Raw genomic sequence first — 17,111 nt, 5'->3', positions numbered from 1 at the left:
GTACAGTATAAATCAACATTTTTTAAATGGTAGGCCATTCAGGGTCAGTGTTGAAAATTTGAATACTACTGCATATTAATTTCTCACTCTCAGTCTGTGTTTAAGGGTTAGTTCACCCGAGAATGAAAATTTGTCCATCTTTTACTCACCCTAGAAGAATCCTAGGTGTATGTGACCTCATCTTTCAGGATAATCCAATGAAATTAAATAAAAAATTGTCCTTGCTCTTTCAAGTCTTTCAGTAGGGTAAGCGGGTGTTTGTTTTTCAAAGTTCAGAAGTCGTGAAATAAAGGCTGCACAAAATAAAATGTTCCTCACACAGCTCCTGGGGGTGAATAAAGGCCCCCTGTAGTGAATCCATGCATTTTGTAAGACAAATATCCAGATTTCAAACATAATAAACACTTTTTTTTCTCACTTCTGCTGACTGTTGGGAACTGGAAGACATGCATCGATGAATCAAGAGTGAGTAGAAGATGGATGGATTTTCATGTGTGTGTGTGTTTGGTGCAGGCTATCAGTAGCATGATGGAGTGATCAAAATGTCTGACTTCCCCGGGAACTCAGCCTAGTGTGAAATTGACTTTGTACGTTCATCCTCCATCACACATACCTCGTTAACCTGCCACTTTAATGGTTCTGTATATTGTTCTCACTCTCTAACAATATTTCCCATTCAGAATGATAAATACGTGTTTATATGCATTTATACACACAAAAATATGAGTTCATGCATGTGTATTTCAGTCCAATTTCCAGCCTCAGTTGAAATAAGAGCAAACTTGAGCTATAGTTTTGCATTTAGGCTTAAAGTTATTTTATTTATTTAGGCTTAAATTGAAGGTGTATTTGAACTGCATATAACATTTGCATCCATTTGGATCATGCAATTTTAACACAAACTAAAAAATGTAAGTGATGCACATTTGTCACTCATACTGTAAATGTCACAGGTATTGCTTTAATAAGACTAATAAACTGTATGTGTTTTATACACAATAACCAGGTTTATATATTTAATATCAGTAAATACAATATGCCTTCATTTTAACTAATTGAATATTGCTTGTTTCACAGTTAGCCATATTTAAAGGGTTAGTTCACCGAAAAAAATTATGTCATTAATAACTCACCCTCATGTTGTTCCAAACGCGTGAGACCTCCGTTTATCTTTAGAACACAGTTTAAGATATTTTAGATTTAGTCTGAGAGCTTTCTGTCCTTCCATTGAAGCTGTGTGTACGGTATACTGTCCATGTCCAGAAAGGTAAGAAAAACATCATCAAAGTAGTCCCACGGGCCGTTTGCCTCAACGCATCTCCACCAGCACACCAACAGCTTATCATTTAAACACAGAAGACTCCACTGAGCCAAATACAGGCATTGCTATTAGACCTCTTACTTGAGACGCCTAGAGACCAGAAATGTCCTGGCCTGTACTGAGCACACCAGTACCCTTAAGGAAAACCCAAAAGTTTCAAAGATGAAGTTCATCTAAGGTACAACGACTGTATATGGATCTCGAGTTGCTGCATGGTCATTTGGAGATTTCAACAAGCCAGGAAAACATTTCCAGGTCACATTAACTTCAATAGCAAAGGGGAAAAAATAAGAAATAAAATTTTGCATCAAGAAAATTAAGCCTATTTTTAAGACCTTTCATGTTTTTTTGCACTTAGCCATTATTTCTGCTGTAATTGTGATGAATTTTTGTTCCTCTTTTGTAAGCCACTTTAGATAAAAGTGCCTATAAATGTAACACCGTATATCCTAACATTTTATTAATTCATTCATCCATTATTATTATTTTTTTAATTATTGTTATTTATTATCTTTGTATTCCTATTATGGTGATTATCATTATATTACTGTTATTTTGTTTTATTATCATTCTTTTTACTTACGTCAGCATGAGTTGAAAAAGTCAGTACAAATAAATGTAATTTATAAATATTTAATGTATTAATAATATATTATATATATATATATATATATATATATATATATATATATATATATATATATATATATATATATATATATATATATATATATATATATATATATATATATATATATATATATATATATATATATATATATATGCTTGCATTGTATTGCATTGCAGCACACGATTGTCATGGAAATCACACAAAAATCATAATGACTACATTTCTTTATTTTGATGAAATATGACCTGTTAATAATGACATTAACCTCAGAGTTAAATGTTCTTTGAGGAACTTAGAAGGTTCTTCTATGGCATCAGACTGCAAAACCTTTATTGGTTCTTAGTGGCCGTGCTATTATAAGAGTGAATCCTGTGAACACAGATTCAGAGTTGCGTGCACCACATGCATCTAGAAAAGGAACTTCAGCAGACTTACGTTTTGAATTCAGTTTCTTTCTGTCTTTCTTTAATCTGCAAAACCACTTTGTGATCCGTTATTTTCTAATTATTATCACAATGAATTTTTTTTATAAGACTTTTTGAACGCAGAGAGGAAGTCATTTGTATTGCCACTCTAAAGCCTCCACAGAGCGGGTGAGAGTGTCTCGGGGCCAGTAGCTGTCTAAACTGATAAACTTGAGTACATCCTGTATAACTGGAGACAGAAAGACAGAGAGATTGTGTTTATTCATGCCCTACAGAATTCATCATGTTGGCTGTGATAAGAACAAATATCCATAATCTTCCTCTGGATGGATCCCAAAAAAAGAAGAGAGATGTAACACAAAAAGAGGGACTAACAGCTATTGAGTGGGAAATGGATTTCATTTGGATTCATTTGTCAAACTTCGACCTGGAGGGGGGGAAAAATCACACCACTTCCTTTGTATATAACTCATATAATTAACTGAATGTCTATTTATAAAAATTAAGAAAAAATACAATCAGTGTTTTGTAGTGTATATTATTATTATTATTATTATTATTATTATTATTATTATTATTATTATTATTTACTTACTGCCCTATGCAAGAAAACTACTTCAGAACTGATGAACAGGTGCCTGTGATCTGGCAATGATGATGTCATTGCTCTCGCTCCAATGAGGAAAGAGAAAAAAATAAACATACACATCTGTAATGTATGAACAAAACATCCGTGTGTCTTTAAATGATCCTTATTTCTATATTTTTCATTTCAGCATGTGAGTTAATGAGTGCTGGGATTTATTCTCATTTAAAGGCTGTATTAAAAAAAAAAAAAAAAAACATGAACAGAACATTTCTTTCAAAAATTGCTAACGAATCATGAAACATCGTATTGTCTTGTCTTTCTCTTTGACTGAACTCGCATGTGCAAAATGTCACAATTTCCACGAATTTGCGTTTTTGTAGTTTACTCACAGATATATCTAGATATATCTCTAAACTTGCACTCTGAATCAGATTTTCAGGCCACCAAAAAAGCCGTTGTTGTGTAAATGAACAGCCAATGCACACAAAACAAGTTTTCTTTTTAGTTATTTAGCCCAAACAGTTTAGTTTAGTTTTTAATGTACGTCAACAATTGTTTCACGTCTATTTTTATTACTCCAAATAAATTTGAGAAGAAACATCTTGCAGCTTCACAGAAACTTAATTGAGAACTCTATTAAACCTCATGAGATATGAAAGAATGACCTCTGAGCAACAAAATGTGCCTCTGGGGAGTTACGACAAAAAGAAGACAGTGATTTGACAAATTAGAGTTCGTGTTGAGAGGCAAACCATTTTATCTGATAAAACCAGGCAGGCGCACGTTCATGGCATCAAGCTTTTGACAGAAGCGCGCTTCACCTCTGTAAAGAGACATTAATCAAACAATCAGCATCTATCATTTTTCCCGAAGAAGAATTATCACATTAAAAATATTCTCAGGCAAATCTGGCCTCTTTATTACAGTCAGCCTCCATCCAAAAATAACCGTTGCTGCCATGGCAACAGCTGCTTCAAAGTAATAACAGTAAATAGCTTATTGTGGCTGTTTTGAATGGGCATTTTGCAGGAGGCAATTTCAAGCCAAGCAATTATACTCTGATAATAAGATTTGGCCTCAGATTTGGCCAGCGGAGACCTGAACACACACACACATATGCACTGCAGGCCTTTTCTTGTGTTTATTGTCTTTTTTCTTTCTGTGGCTCGGTGGTAATATCTTTAATGTTGAATTGACTGCGACAACAGCTCAGTGTTAGCGCTAGTGAGTGAGATACACCTCAGTGTGGTTAACTGGGTCTTTGTGAGTATACTTTCTGGGTTTCACTTCTGGTGTTTAATACGTTTGTTGTCTTGGAGAGTATGAGTTTGATGTTCAGCCTGACCAATAAAGATCTGATCACGCTGCATTACAGTTCACAAAGCAGTGAGAGCTCTACTGGTGAAAACCGGTGCTGCAACAACATCAATTCTGCCAAGAGCGTGTTTGTAGTAGTTGTAAGCATTTATGTGTGGCAGTCATTCCATTCCAGACTCATGAATTCACTTCACCCCACCACAGTTTATATATATATATATATATATATATATATATATATATATATATATATATATATATATATATATATATATATATATATATATATATAAATTGTGGTGGGGTGTGCTGGGGTGAAGTGCACAGCAAGTACAGTTCGAAATGGTTTGCAATATCTAGCAGTTTAATTTAAAAATGCATGTTAACTCAACTTCCAACCTACGCTCACGTGGGGAAGTCGTGGCCTAATGGTTAGAGAGTCGGACTCGCAATCGAGTCGTGAGTTTGAGTCTCCGGCCGGCAGGAATTGTAGGTGGCGGGAGTGAATGTACAGTGCTCTCTCCACCCTCAATACCACGATTGATGTGCCCTTGAGCAAGGCACCGAACCCCCAACTGCTCCCCGGGCGCCGCAGCTTAAATGGCTGCCCACTGCTCCGGGTGTGTGTTCACGTTGTGTGTGTTCACTGCTGTGTGTGTGCACTTTAGATGGGTTAAAAGCAGAGCATGAATTCCTAGTATGGGTCACCATACATGGCTATATGTCACTTTCACTTCACTTCACGTCATTACATCATGTTCGTAGACATACAACACTACAGTATTTACTCTCTCAAAATTATAGTAACAATGCAATGTTAGAAATGAACACAACATTTTCCCCCTTTTTAATAACATACTTAGTGGGGTAACTATAGGCAGCAATAAAAATTGCTAATCTACTAATTATTAATCTGAACCAGTCATGTCATTAATTTAACCAGCCTTAAACTCTCTAGTATATAACACTGTAAATCATATTTAATAACAGCAATGGTACAGATTGTAAAAATTCGGTATTATTAGAACTTACTGAGTCGGGATAGCACAACTTGGTAGCATAAGCTATGCAGACACAGTGCATGCAATACATCAGATCTAAGGAACATAGTGATTTAACCAGCTAGGTTTCTGAATATTAAGTTTAGGTCTAAGGGTAGGAATATTGGTACACTGACAGGGTTCTCAGCAGGAGTTGATGTTGTGCATGGGAATGCAGTGGGTTTGGAAGCATTCCAGAACATATGTTCCCACCCCCAGTTTCTTGTTGACTGTGAGTGGATCCGTGAACTTCCTGTGTCCCTTAGGAACATACAGATGGTTGCGATCTCACTTTACCCCCTTCCTGAAAGCAAGGAGTGTGTGCACGCTTGGCATCAGTATACAGTTTAATTTTATGTTGCAGCCGTCCCGTGTAACCCTTTGGTGAACCCTTCTGGTGAACCAGTTGCAGCATGCGGAGTGGCACAGTCAACTTGCAAGAATTCAGTTTCGGCAGGTTTCCATGGCAGATGTTGCTGGATGGCCATTTGGACATAGTCTTTGAGCACACAGTTAAACCTCTCTACAGCAGCATTAGCTGCTGGATAGTAGAGAAAGGTACTATGGTGCCAGTGGTGTTATTCAGTGTTTCCAGAAAAGCAGCGAAGGCAGCAGATGTAAACAGAATGCCGTTGTCAGTATCTATGCTAAATGGATTGCCATGGAGACTGAATACCGATGACTATTGTAAGAATTGGGGGTAGCTGTCAGAAAAGCAGTAAACTCCTCATCCACATCATCACCCTGAGCTAAAGCAACAGCACTGTCTGTGGGAAAAGCAGGTAAGGGCATACTTGACAGATAATCAACAGGAGCATTTTGGGAACCTGGACGGTATACCAAATCATAATGTAAAGACATGAGACGTGCAGACCACCTTGCTACACGAAGTCCAGCACGGCCTACACCTTTAGTGGTAACAGGGTTGTCAGAGCCTGGTGATCTGTACGTATAGTGAAACAGTGGCCCCATAGATAACTATGCCACCTCTCAAATGCCCACACTCATGCTAATGCTTCCTTTTCTACTGTGGCATATTTACACTCAGCAGCATGCAGGAAGCATAGGCTACAGTACGTCGAATACCATCTGGACTGAACTGGAAAAGTATGGCACTAAGACAATAATCAGAAGTGTCTGTGGAGACAATGGTTTGCATTGCAGGGTCAAATAATGCTAAAGAAGGGCTAGGAAATGTTTTAATTTAGTCTGTTTTTATCTCCTCTTTTGACCAGCTGAATCCATTTGGAGCTTGTACGTATGCGTGCACTGGAGCTACAACAGTGGCATAATCAGGAATGAACTTACTGTACCATGACATAAGTCCGAGTAAGGAATGCAAAGTAGATGCATCAGAAGTTACAAGGGCATGGAGCATTGTCTGAACTCGTGACTCATCAGGACAAAGGCCCTCTGCTAACACTGTATGTCCTAAAAACAGCAGGCTGGTTTGCCAGAAACTACACTTGTCTTTATTGAGTTGTAACCCAGCAGCTTGTAGGCATTGTAAAACCATTTATAGTGTTTTGTCATGCAAAGATATGTCACGTTAATGGATGATAATATCGTCCAGATAATTTTCGACCCCTGATAAGCCCTCAAGGATGATGGTCATCGTCTTCTGGAATGTGGAGGTGCTGAAGCTAATCCATAAGGAATAGGCCATCATGGGTAATAAAGGCTGTGAGGTCACGGCTGTCCTCGTGCAGAGGCACTTGGTAGTAAGCATCAGTCAGTTCAAGAGTAGTAAAGACAGCAGAACCTTTAAGAGCAGCAAGCAGTTCATCCATATGCAGCAACGTAAAAAGAGTCCAAGATTACTGCCACGATTTGGCCCTCTGAGGTCAGTACTCTTCCTGATTTTTCCATCAGAAAAAAAAAAAAAAAACATGGGAAATCACATTGGCAGCAGCCATCTTTGCGACCAAAACAGATTTTCATAAATTGGCCTCAGCGCCAATTTGTGGTAACTAGCAGTATAATTTAAAAGTAAAGCGGACGAGACAGGAGTAGCAAGCACTCAGCATGTTTACTCAACTTCCAACCTACGCTCACGTTCAATTTCTTCATACATTATAATTTTGATTTAGTGTCTGATAATTTTGACTTTTAATGTCATAATTATTACTCTTTGTATCATAATTTAGACTTATGTCAGTTAAAGTTATACCTTATCTCATTATGACTTACTGTCTCATAACATAATCGTAATTATTATTATTTATCTATGATTTTGTTTTATGTTGCATACATAAGCTTCCATACTTAGCTGGTACAGACATGTGATCTAATAAATGTAACCTTAAACTCAAAAGGCTGTATGTAAGTCCAAGCTCGGCTGGCTCGCTGTGCTTAAGTGCAGCCTTTTCTGCTTTTATCTGCCAAAAAATTCAAAAAATAAACACTTACATTAAAACATGATTTCATTTAGTACATGTAATTTGCGCTGAAAGATATTGTGCCTGACATTTGAAATAGTTGCCCTCTAGGGGAGCTGTAGTCATACAGTAGCTGGTTAAAAGGTGTTTTTTGTCATAGTTGTTTACTGGTAAACGAATCAATTAGCATCCAGCACCAGAACTATACATTTAGAGAATATGCATTTAGATCTGTAAACGTATTAAGAAAAATAAACTAAATCATTACGCAAACATGACAGTACAGGCTAAAGTTGCACAGCTCATCCTACAGGTAAACTAGAAAGCATGTATTCTCACACAGGCCTTGACAGCAATCCGGCTGTACATTTAGATGTTAAAGGGCTCCATGGGATACAGCTGTGAAGGTTATTTTTGTGCTCTAAATGCTCTTGGTTCAGGCTTCTGAGGGAGAGGATAGTGGTGGGCGTTTGCCTCTGTTAGATCATATGCTGAGCTGTCAAGGGTAGGCGCAGGTTGGCTGCACTTCAGATTGTGTCTGAATCTCAACTCACTTACGGTAACTATGCTCTATGCGGGAAATGTTTGCCGTTCCTTCTTGCACAAGTGCATGAATAACGCACACACACACGCTCAAGCACATGTTCTCACATTCTGCCCCCTCATACACACATTCTTGTTGATTTTAGGATAACCCACTCTCTCTCACACACACACGCACACACAGAGAGAGAGAAGTCACCATAACTACCCACACAGAAGACAGCTCATATAGCTCCTTTCTACTGGTTTCATGGAAATGCATCTCCATGGCAACACTTATGCATATGCATAAACCACATTCATTTATAATATAATGCATAATTCAGTAAGATATAATACAACACGTGTGTCAGAAATCGTGATATTCTAATGTTTTACAGTAAGTCAGCGTGTGTTTTTTTCTGATGGTCTGTTGCTATCATGTGATGCAGCATGTAGCAAAACTCGATAAACTCTGACAGTCATAGTGAGTCCATAGTAACAGTTTCCCTGGAAACCAATCTGAAGTGAATTAGCAATTAAAAGTGCTGAGAAACCCCCATCAGTGAATAGAACTATCTGCATATTATGTGCGTGGATGGATGTGGCTTTTATTAGCAAACGATGAGGAATTGTTCTGTGATTCTGACCAGTGAACCACCATTGTTGGAAATGCAAGGATGATTTTATTTGTTTTACCAGGTTGAATTTGCATCATATGCTCATTAGTATCAAAACTGTAAATGAAGAGAACGAACTAGAGTAGGATCTACTTTGAAACAATTTTCAATCAGAAAGATTAAAAAAATAATTACAAAGAAGTGTCAAGTAACATTGAATTTAAAATGAAAATTTGAGAGAAAAAAACAATATTTTTTGAGGCTGTGAATAAAGATTAAGTTTGTTTCACAAGAAAATTCTATTTCTTTTTTTAAATATATTATTATTTTTCAAAATTGCTGTTTCTGTGTAATTGTTTATCAAATTTACTAGCAATTTATGAGTGAAAATTGCACAGCTAAGTGTAAAACAACTAAACTTTTTTTCTTGTAAAACATACTTAAATTATCTTTTTACAATTCCATTCATTTATATATTTATTTGAGAATATTTTTAGTTAGTGTCCACCAGGGAAAAATCATACGTCTGATTGCTTGGAGAGAAAGTTTTTGGGTGTATTAAAATAACAGCAAAACTTAATGTATTGAAATGTAATAGTCAAAGTGATCACTGAAGCCTGTCAAAGAATTGATTTACTTTCATTATAAGTATATGTTACAGTATATTTATTGTGTTCATAACCAAAAACAATTTTACCCTAGAAGCCAACATAAAAAACACTCTTAAAGAAAAGCATCTGTTATTGTAATTTTGATTCAATTACAGTTAATTACAGCTGAAGACCTTCCGTTTTCTCTACAGTGACGAACCGAGATTCCCTGCTCCATTTAATCACTACCTTTTCTTCCTCGTTTATGCAATGCATTAAAATGACAAAGTACACATGTATCTTGAATGAACACAGTCCATCATTTCTAATGATGATTTATAGCTTTTGTTAAGTACTTGGGTCTGAGTAGAAGGGCTGTAATGTTTATTTGATGATGGTATAGTTTATCTAATGCTGTAGTTTAATGGGAGATTATGGATGAGTGATCCCCCCACCCCCCAACCCCATCGCCTTCACTCTCAGAGTGATGCTGTTACCCAGGCAACAGAGCTGGAAACAGCGGCATCAGTAGCAGAGATCAGCTGATTGCCATGCTGTTCACATGAGCATGTGATTAGAGGACACACTGCATACTTCACATTTGTGCTGATGCTCTGAAGGGTGAATTATGGTGTGATTCTTTGTTTAATGCAAGGCATTCTGCCATTATTGTGATTTTGTTTTTGAGTGTTCAATATAGCGTAGCAGCTCAGGGCAAATGGATCAAACTCAAGTCTATTCTGTAGTCCATCAGTCTCTTGGGAATCAAATGCATGCAGTCTAGAGCAGCTCTCTATGAGTATATGTATATATATATATATATATATATATATATATATATATATATATATATATATATATATATATATATATATATATATATATATATATATATATATATATATATATGGCAGCCTGTCAGAAATGACAAACCAGCTACAGATTTCCATGGATGAAGTGTTTGTGCAAAGATCACCACAATGACATAATGTTGTAGGGCTACTGGGTGGCTGCTAGGGTGATATGGCTGGTTGCTATGGTGTTCACAGTGGTTGTTAGGCTATTGTAACTGGTGTTTTGTGTTCTTAGATCATTGCTAAGGTGTTCAAAATGATTGAAGGGGTGTTCTGGCTGGTTACTAGGTAGATGTTAGGGTATTTTGGGTGGTTATTAAATTATTGCTATGTGTTCTGAATGTTTTTAAGGCATTCAGGGTGGTTGCTGGGGTGTACTTGCTGGTTGTTAGGTGGTTGGGTATTTTGAGTGGTTGTTCAATTGTTGCTAGTGTGTTTAGAGTGATTAACATTCTGGTTGGTTGCAATGGTGGTTGTCAGGGTGTTGTTGCTGCTTTTTAGGGTGTTCTTGTTGGTTGCTAGGTGAATGTTAGCATGTTTTGGTGATTATCACGGTCTTCTAGTTAGTTGCTAGGTGGTTGTGAGGGTGTTTGAGGTGGTTGTAATGTTGTTCTGGCTGGTTGATGAGTGGATGTTAGGCTATTTTGGACGTTTGATGCTAAGGTGTTCTGTGTGGTTGCTATAGTCTTCTGATTGGTTGCTAGGTTGCTGTTTGGATGTTTTAGGTGGTTCTTACATTGTTGCTAGGATGTTCAGGTTGTTTGCATGGTGGTTAGTTAGGATGTTCTAGCTAGTTAGATAGATGTTATGGTGTTTTGGGTGGTTGTTACTGTAGATTGTTTCAAGTTTTTTCATGGTGGTTGCTAGGTTGTTTGATGTTTTGGTGGTCATTAGGGTGTTTTGGGTGATTGTTAGATTTTTGCTAGGGTGTTCTGCTAGTTGCTAGATGGTTGTTAGGGTGCTTTATCTGTTTTTTAGATTGTTGCTAGGATGTTCTGGGTAGTTGCTAGGTTGTTGTGGTTGGTTGCTAGGTGGTCATTAGGATGTTTTGGGTGTTTGTTAGCTTTTTATTAGGGTGTTCTGGCTGGTTTCTTTATGGATGTTTGTGTGTTTGGGGGTTTTATCAGATTTTTGCTAGGGTGTTCAAGATGGTTGCTATCTGTTAGCTTGTTATATTGTTTTGGGTGGTTGTTCGATTGGTGCTAAGTTGTTTTAGCTGGTTCCTAGGTTGGATGTTAGGGTGTTTTGGATGATTGTTACATTGTTGCTAGGGTTTTTAGGGTGGATGCTAGAGTGTTCTGGCTTGTTGCTATGTGGTAGCTTCTTAAGACACTGATCTGAGTGGTTGATCTGGCTGGTTGCTAGGTGGTTGTTTTCTGTCTCCCTACAATGTCTCTATAATGTTGTAGCCTTTAGTTATGAATCAGGTTCCTCAATTTATTGTAAGTGTATGGGATGTTTTTTTTTTTTATTTTGCCTATTTTATAGTCCATCAGTTGATTGTAAATCTGATCAATGTTCAGGGCTGCCTGTTTGTAATATGTACTTTTTTAGTGAAAGCACTAGAGGTCACTGTTTACTCATAGCTTGTAGCAGCACCAGCAGAGGAGCCTGCTGTGTGATTTACAGTCATTGCAACTCAAATGAGAAATGTGGGCCATTATCTCAGAGGTGACCCTCGCTACTATACTGCTGTGATCTGCTAAATTGTAACAAAGTATTTATAGTTGCCACGTTATCATTCCAAACAGGTGTGTTAAGTGGTGCAGATGGTGGTGTAATTTGGTGCGATGTAAAGAGCTGAATGCTTATGATCACAAATGAAGTGTTTATATTCAGTTGCCGTATTTGCTCAGCAGAGGACCCTGGCTCTCAGGTAGGGGGTCGGACCCGAAAACACAGCTTCTCCCGTTTACAGCAGCGGAAAGCCTGAGTGATGTCAAGAAGCCAGTCTCATTGTGAATTAGAGTAATTGGGTAGATTAGAACATTTCATACATAATTGACCATTTCACGTTCAAATGTTTAGTAAGTAGCCTAGTGACATTTGTGCGACAGAGTGGAAATATGACACATCTGACCCAGTATTTAAATAAAAGATTATTCTGAAATCAAGCAAAAGTGACAGGTGTTGCTATTCTTCAGGTTTATTTAAAAGGTAAAATTTCATGTATGAATTGTCACAAATCCAAATTGTATTTGTTTGTCTATTAAAATGTTTAATATTTTATTTTAATAAAGTTGGTGTTAAAAAATGAGACCTGATATATTGAACAAAGAAACTGAAGACTTTTCAGACATTTATTATTATTATTATCATTGATATTGATATTGATTATGGGTATTGGTTGATAGGGTGTTCTGGCTGGTTGCTAGTTATGTATGTTTGTATGTATGTACAGTACAGACTAAAACTTAGGACACACCTTCTTATTCAAAGAATTTTCTTTATTTTCATGACTATGAAGATTGTAGAGTCACACTGAAGGCATCAAGGGCTATTTGACCAAGAAGGAGAGTGATGGGGTGCTGTACCAGATGACCTGGCCTCCACAGTCACCGGATCTGAACCCAATCCAGATGGTTTAGGGATGAGCTGGACCGCTGACAGAAGGCAAAAGGGCCAACAAGTGCTAAGCATTTCTCGGGGAACTCCTTCAAGACTGTTGGAAGACCATTTCAGGTGACTACCTCTTGAAGCTCATCAAGAGAATGCCAAGAGTGTGCGAAGCAGTAATCAAAGCAAAAGGTGGCTACTTTGAAGAACCTAGAATATGACATATTTTCAGTTGTTTCACACTTTTTTGTAATGTATATAATTCCACATGTGTTAATTCATAGTTTTGATGCCTTCAGAGTGAATCTACAATTTTCATAGTCATGAAAATAAAGAAAACTCTTTGAATGAGAAGTTGTGTCCAAACTTTTGGTGTGTATACTGTATGTATTGTATTACATTAGTTATTTGCTCACAATACAATTAATTTAATGGTCCTTAAATAGTTTTTATGCTATATTTAATTCCTTTTTTCACTATGAAATATGAGCCAGACTCTTCTTGATAGGTTTCTAGAGATTCAGCTGATATGGATGCAAGAATAACATCCCCATCTGCTGTGGGTCCATGTTTTATTTATTAGGCTCTTCTGCTGCTCGTGCCACACAGGGCATCTACTCATATGAAAGAGGGAGTAATTGTGAGATGTGGTGGTCAAGCTGAACTCAGACCTGATGAAGTGGAGAATGAGATCTGATTGAATCGTGACTGATAGCATTTAGAATGAAGGTTCCTGGGGTAGGTGTGTCCCCTCCTGAGGGTACAGACAGCCTTCAGGTAAAGCACACACAACACACACACAAACATATAGAACCAGGACCGGATTATCAATGCAGTGGCCCCAAAAGTGTTTTGAGTGTCACTGCAACCAGACTGCAACACATTTCAAGCCAAACATTTGATTTAGATTTTAAAAATATATTTTTTCTTCCCTCGCAGAGTGGCTGCAGAATTACTGTGTTCGGTTGTGCACAATTAGACTTAATGGTTTTCTAAAAGAGTCATCTTAAATTATTTTACACATTATATCTGGTTCAAAAGGAAAAATACTTCATTATTATTATTATTATTACTTTACTATAAATTTTAGTTGAATGAGTATTTGCCTTGTGTTGCTATGTTGTTGCTAAAGTGTTTTTATGGGTTGTTAGGCCATTTCTAGGGTGGCTGCTAGATGGGTTATTGGCCTAAGTTTCTATGATGTGTAGACATCTACAAATTGTTTGAAATCCATCAGGCGAAAATCATAAATCATAAGCTCACATCTATTATTGTTAACTAAAACTATGAAAATCCTTTTTACTAATTGAAATAATACCTGAAATAAAATGAAACATGAATAATTACATTATTAAAAAAAACTTTTTTATGGAAGTCTCTCATCCTCCCCAAAATACACTTATTTGATTAAAAACACATTAAAACGGTACTATTGTGAAAAATTATTACAATTTAAAATAGATGTTTTCTATTGTAATATTAAAATGCAATTTCATAAATTCCACAAAAATGTGAAGCAGCACAACTTCAAAATCAGTTTTTTTTTTTTTTTTTTTTTGAGCAGAAAATCTGTGTGTTAGACTGATTTCTAAAGGATCATGTGACACTTAAGAATGCTGAAATCCCAGCTTTGCATAACAGGAAAAATTATATATATATACAGTGGGGCTCGAAAGTTTGGGCACCCTTTGCAGAATCTGTGAAAATGCGAGTAATTTTCAAAAAATAAGAGAGATCATACTAAATGCATGTTATATTTCATTTAGTACTGTCCTGAGTAAGATATTGTACATAAAATATATTAACATTAGTCCACAAGACAAAAAATTGCTGAAATTAGTAAAATAACCCCATTCAAAAGTTTGGGAACCCTTGGTTCTTAGTACTGTGTTCTGTTACCTGATGATCCTCGAATGTCTTTCTGTTTTGCGATGGTTGTGCATGAGTCCCTTGTTTGTTCTGAACAGTTAAACTGAGCAACGTTCTTCAGAAAAATCTTTAAGGTCCTGCAGATTCTTCAGTTGTCCAGCATCTTTGAATATTTGAACCCTTTCCAGCAGTGACTGTATGATTTTGATATACATCTTATCACACTGAGGACATTTGAGGGACTCACACTCAACTATTTAAAAAGATTCAAACATTCACTGATGCTCCAGAAGGAAACAAGATGCATTAAGAGCTTTTGAACACGATGAAGATGGCCAAATTTGTCTTATTTTTGTTGAAATATAATTTCATTCCATTTTTTTCCATTTAGTTCTGCCCTTCGTAAGCAACAGAAGATACTTGTATGTTTCCCGGTACACAAATGAAGTACAATTTACATTGATCTTCAAATACCCAGCTCTTAATTAGGCTTAGTTTGTATTTCAGTTTACTTTTTTCACCTCTAAAATTAACTCACCCGCCTGCATGCATATGAGCTCAACATTAACACGGCAACAACCTTTTGGCCTGTGTTTGCATATGAAAAATCTTTCATCTTATCAGTCCAAAACTGTGTAGGCATTGGAAATTTAAGATTTCAAACCGTTATCTGAGACACAAACCAATAAAAGATTTCTTATATTAGTCTTCAGATTTTCCTGATATAAGGTATTGCTCAGGGAGAGACAGGAAAAATCAAAGAATACAATTAGGGAAAGATCAAAATTGCATCTGAGCTTGAGAAAAGGAAAACCTTATTTATTAGCCAAGGAGATGATGTTTGGACACCCACGTTCCTTGCAAGAACCAAGGAAGCATGTGTGCTACCGTACTTCAGAGGCATGACAAGACGTTTGCATCGAGTCGTGCAGAAAAACAGCTCCTGTGGGATTTAAGATGAAATATAGCAACTGGAGTCAGATGATGACATATCAAACCAAGGCTGCATTAATTTGATTAATTTATAATACAGTAAAAACAGTACTATTAAAATACAAAAAAACTAACAGTGTGATTAAATGATGATTGAGCTATTTGTGGTTGTTAGACTTATAACTGTGACTCATTGCATTTTTTGATACAATGTTTCTGTGCATGAGCGCTAAGACAGAACACCTATCAACTTCAGTGGTGTTGATAAAAATATAAATGAAAGGTAAATGATTCAAATAAAGCACATTATTAACCAAAAGTTCATATCCTAGTCCCACGCGACCTCATCATTTCAAATTAAACTCTTCTGTTGTGTTCCAGATGCGTCCATCTCATCGTAAATGTCCAGAAGAGTGAGGCCCGTGGCATTTCGGTGGTCAGCGAGTCACAGTGGCTCTGTGGCTAGGACAGTCTGAGCCAGCGATGACATATGTGAAGCTGAACACCTGAGCGCTCGTGCCAGATTTATTTTCTCAAGTGCAGAGTGGCACGCCCAGTTTCCGGGTGACTGTATAATCATTTTGACTCAATAATCCAAAAGGGATCATTTGACCACCACTTTATCCTCAGAAGAGTGGATGTTGTAATTACAAGTCTGTTTCAGTTTCAGGAGATCACACTTTTGATTTACTTCCACGAGGCGTTGAAGCAAAAGTGCCTGTCTTCTCTAATTTACGCAAACCGCCACCCATTTTTTTCTGTGAAGCAAAATACTTGCGTTCTGCCGGGAAGGCGTTGCGAGGGAAAGGTCCTCAAGGTTCATGCTTTTTTATAGTCTGAGCTCATGCAATTACAAGTTTAATTACACACTGCCAGGCAGATTTCACCATACTAACTGCCTCAATTAAATGCCATCATCAACCATGCAGCTTGGACACTTGATTACTCCAATGGAGATGACATTATGACAGCTGAATGGGAGATGAAACTGCGTGGAAAGATGCTTATAATGGCAACATAAAGATCAAGAGATATAGTGAGTTGTTTTCTCAACATGGGTGGGTTTCCCAAAAGCTACTGTGGTCTCAAGTTTAGTCGTTATCCATTTTAGATGTTTTTACCCATTTCTCACATCTAAAAGACTAAAATGTTTAAAAAACTAATTTCTCATAGTATTATAATTTACCAAATAGGCTACTGTAACAACCTAAAAAAAACATTTTCCCTGATGATATTTAAAAACTGTGGCTAACCAGAAATAGATAGAACATTCAAAAATGACGTTTTCATAACTTTATTAGAATGTTAGCAAAACGTCTTTATAACATATTATTCTTAGGTAGTTTGATCCAATCAGTTAAACGAGTTTGCAAAATTTTTTTTCTTTTTTTTTCCTGAGAGTGTAATGATTAATGATTCTGGTTCATTTGTCACACTTGGAAATGTAAGGCATAATTCATTGCATT

The sequence above is a fragment of the Carassius auratus genome, unplaced genomic scaffold, assembly GCF_003368295.1.
Source record: "Carassius auratus strain Wakin unplaced genomic scaffold, ASM336829v1 scaf_tig00015876, whole genome shotgun sequence".
Classification (NCBI taxonomy): domain Eukaryota; kingdom Metazoa; phylum Chordata; class Actinopteri; order Cypriniformes; family Cyprinidae; genus Carassius; species Carassius auratus.
Note: the sequence above shows the minus strand (reverse complement) of the source record.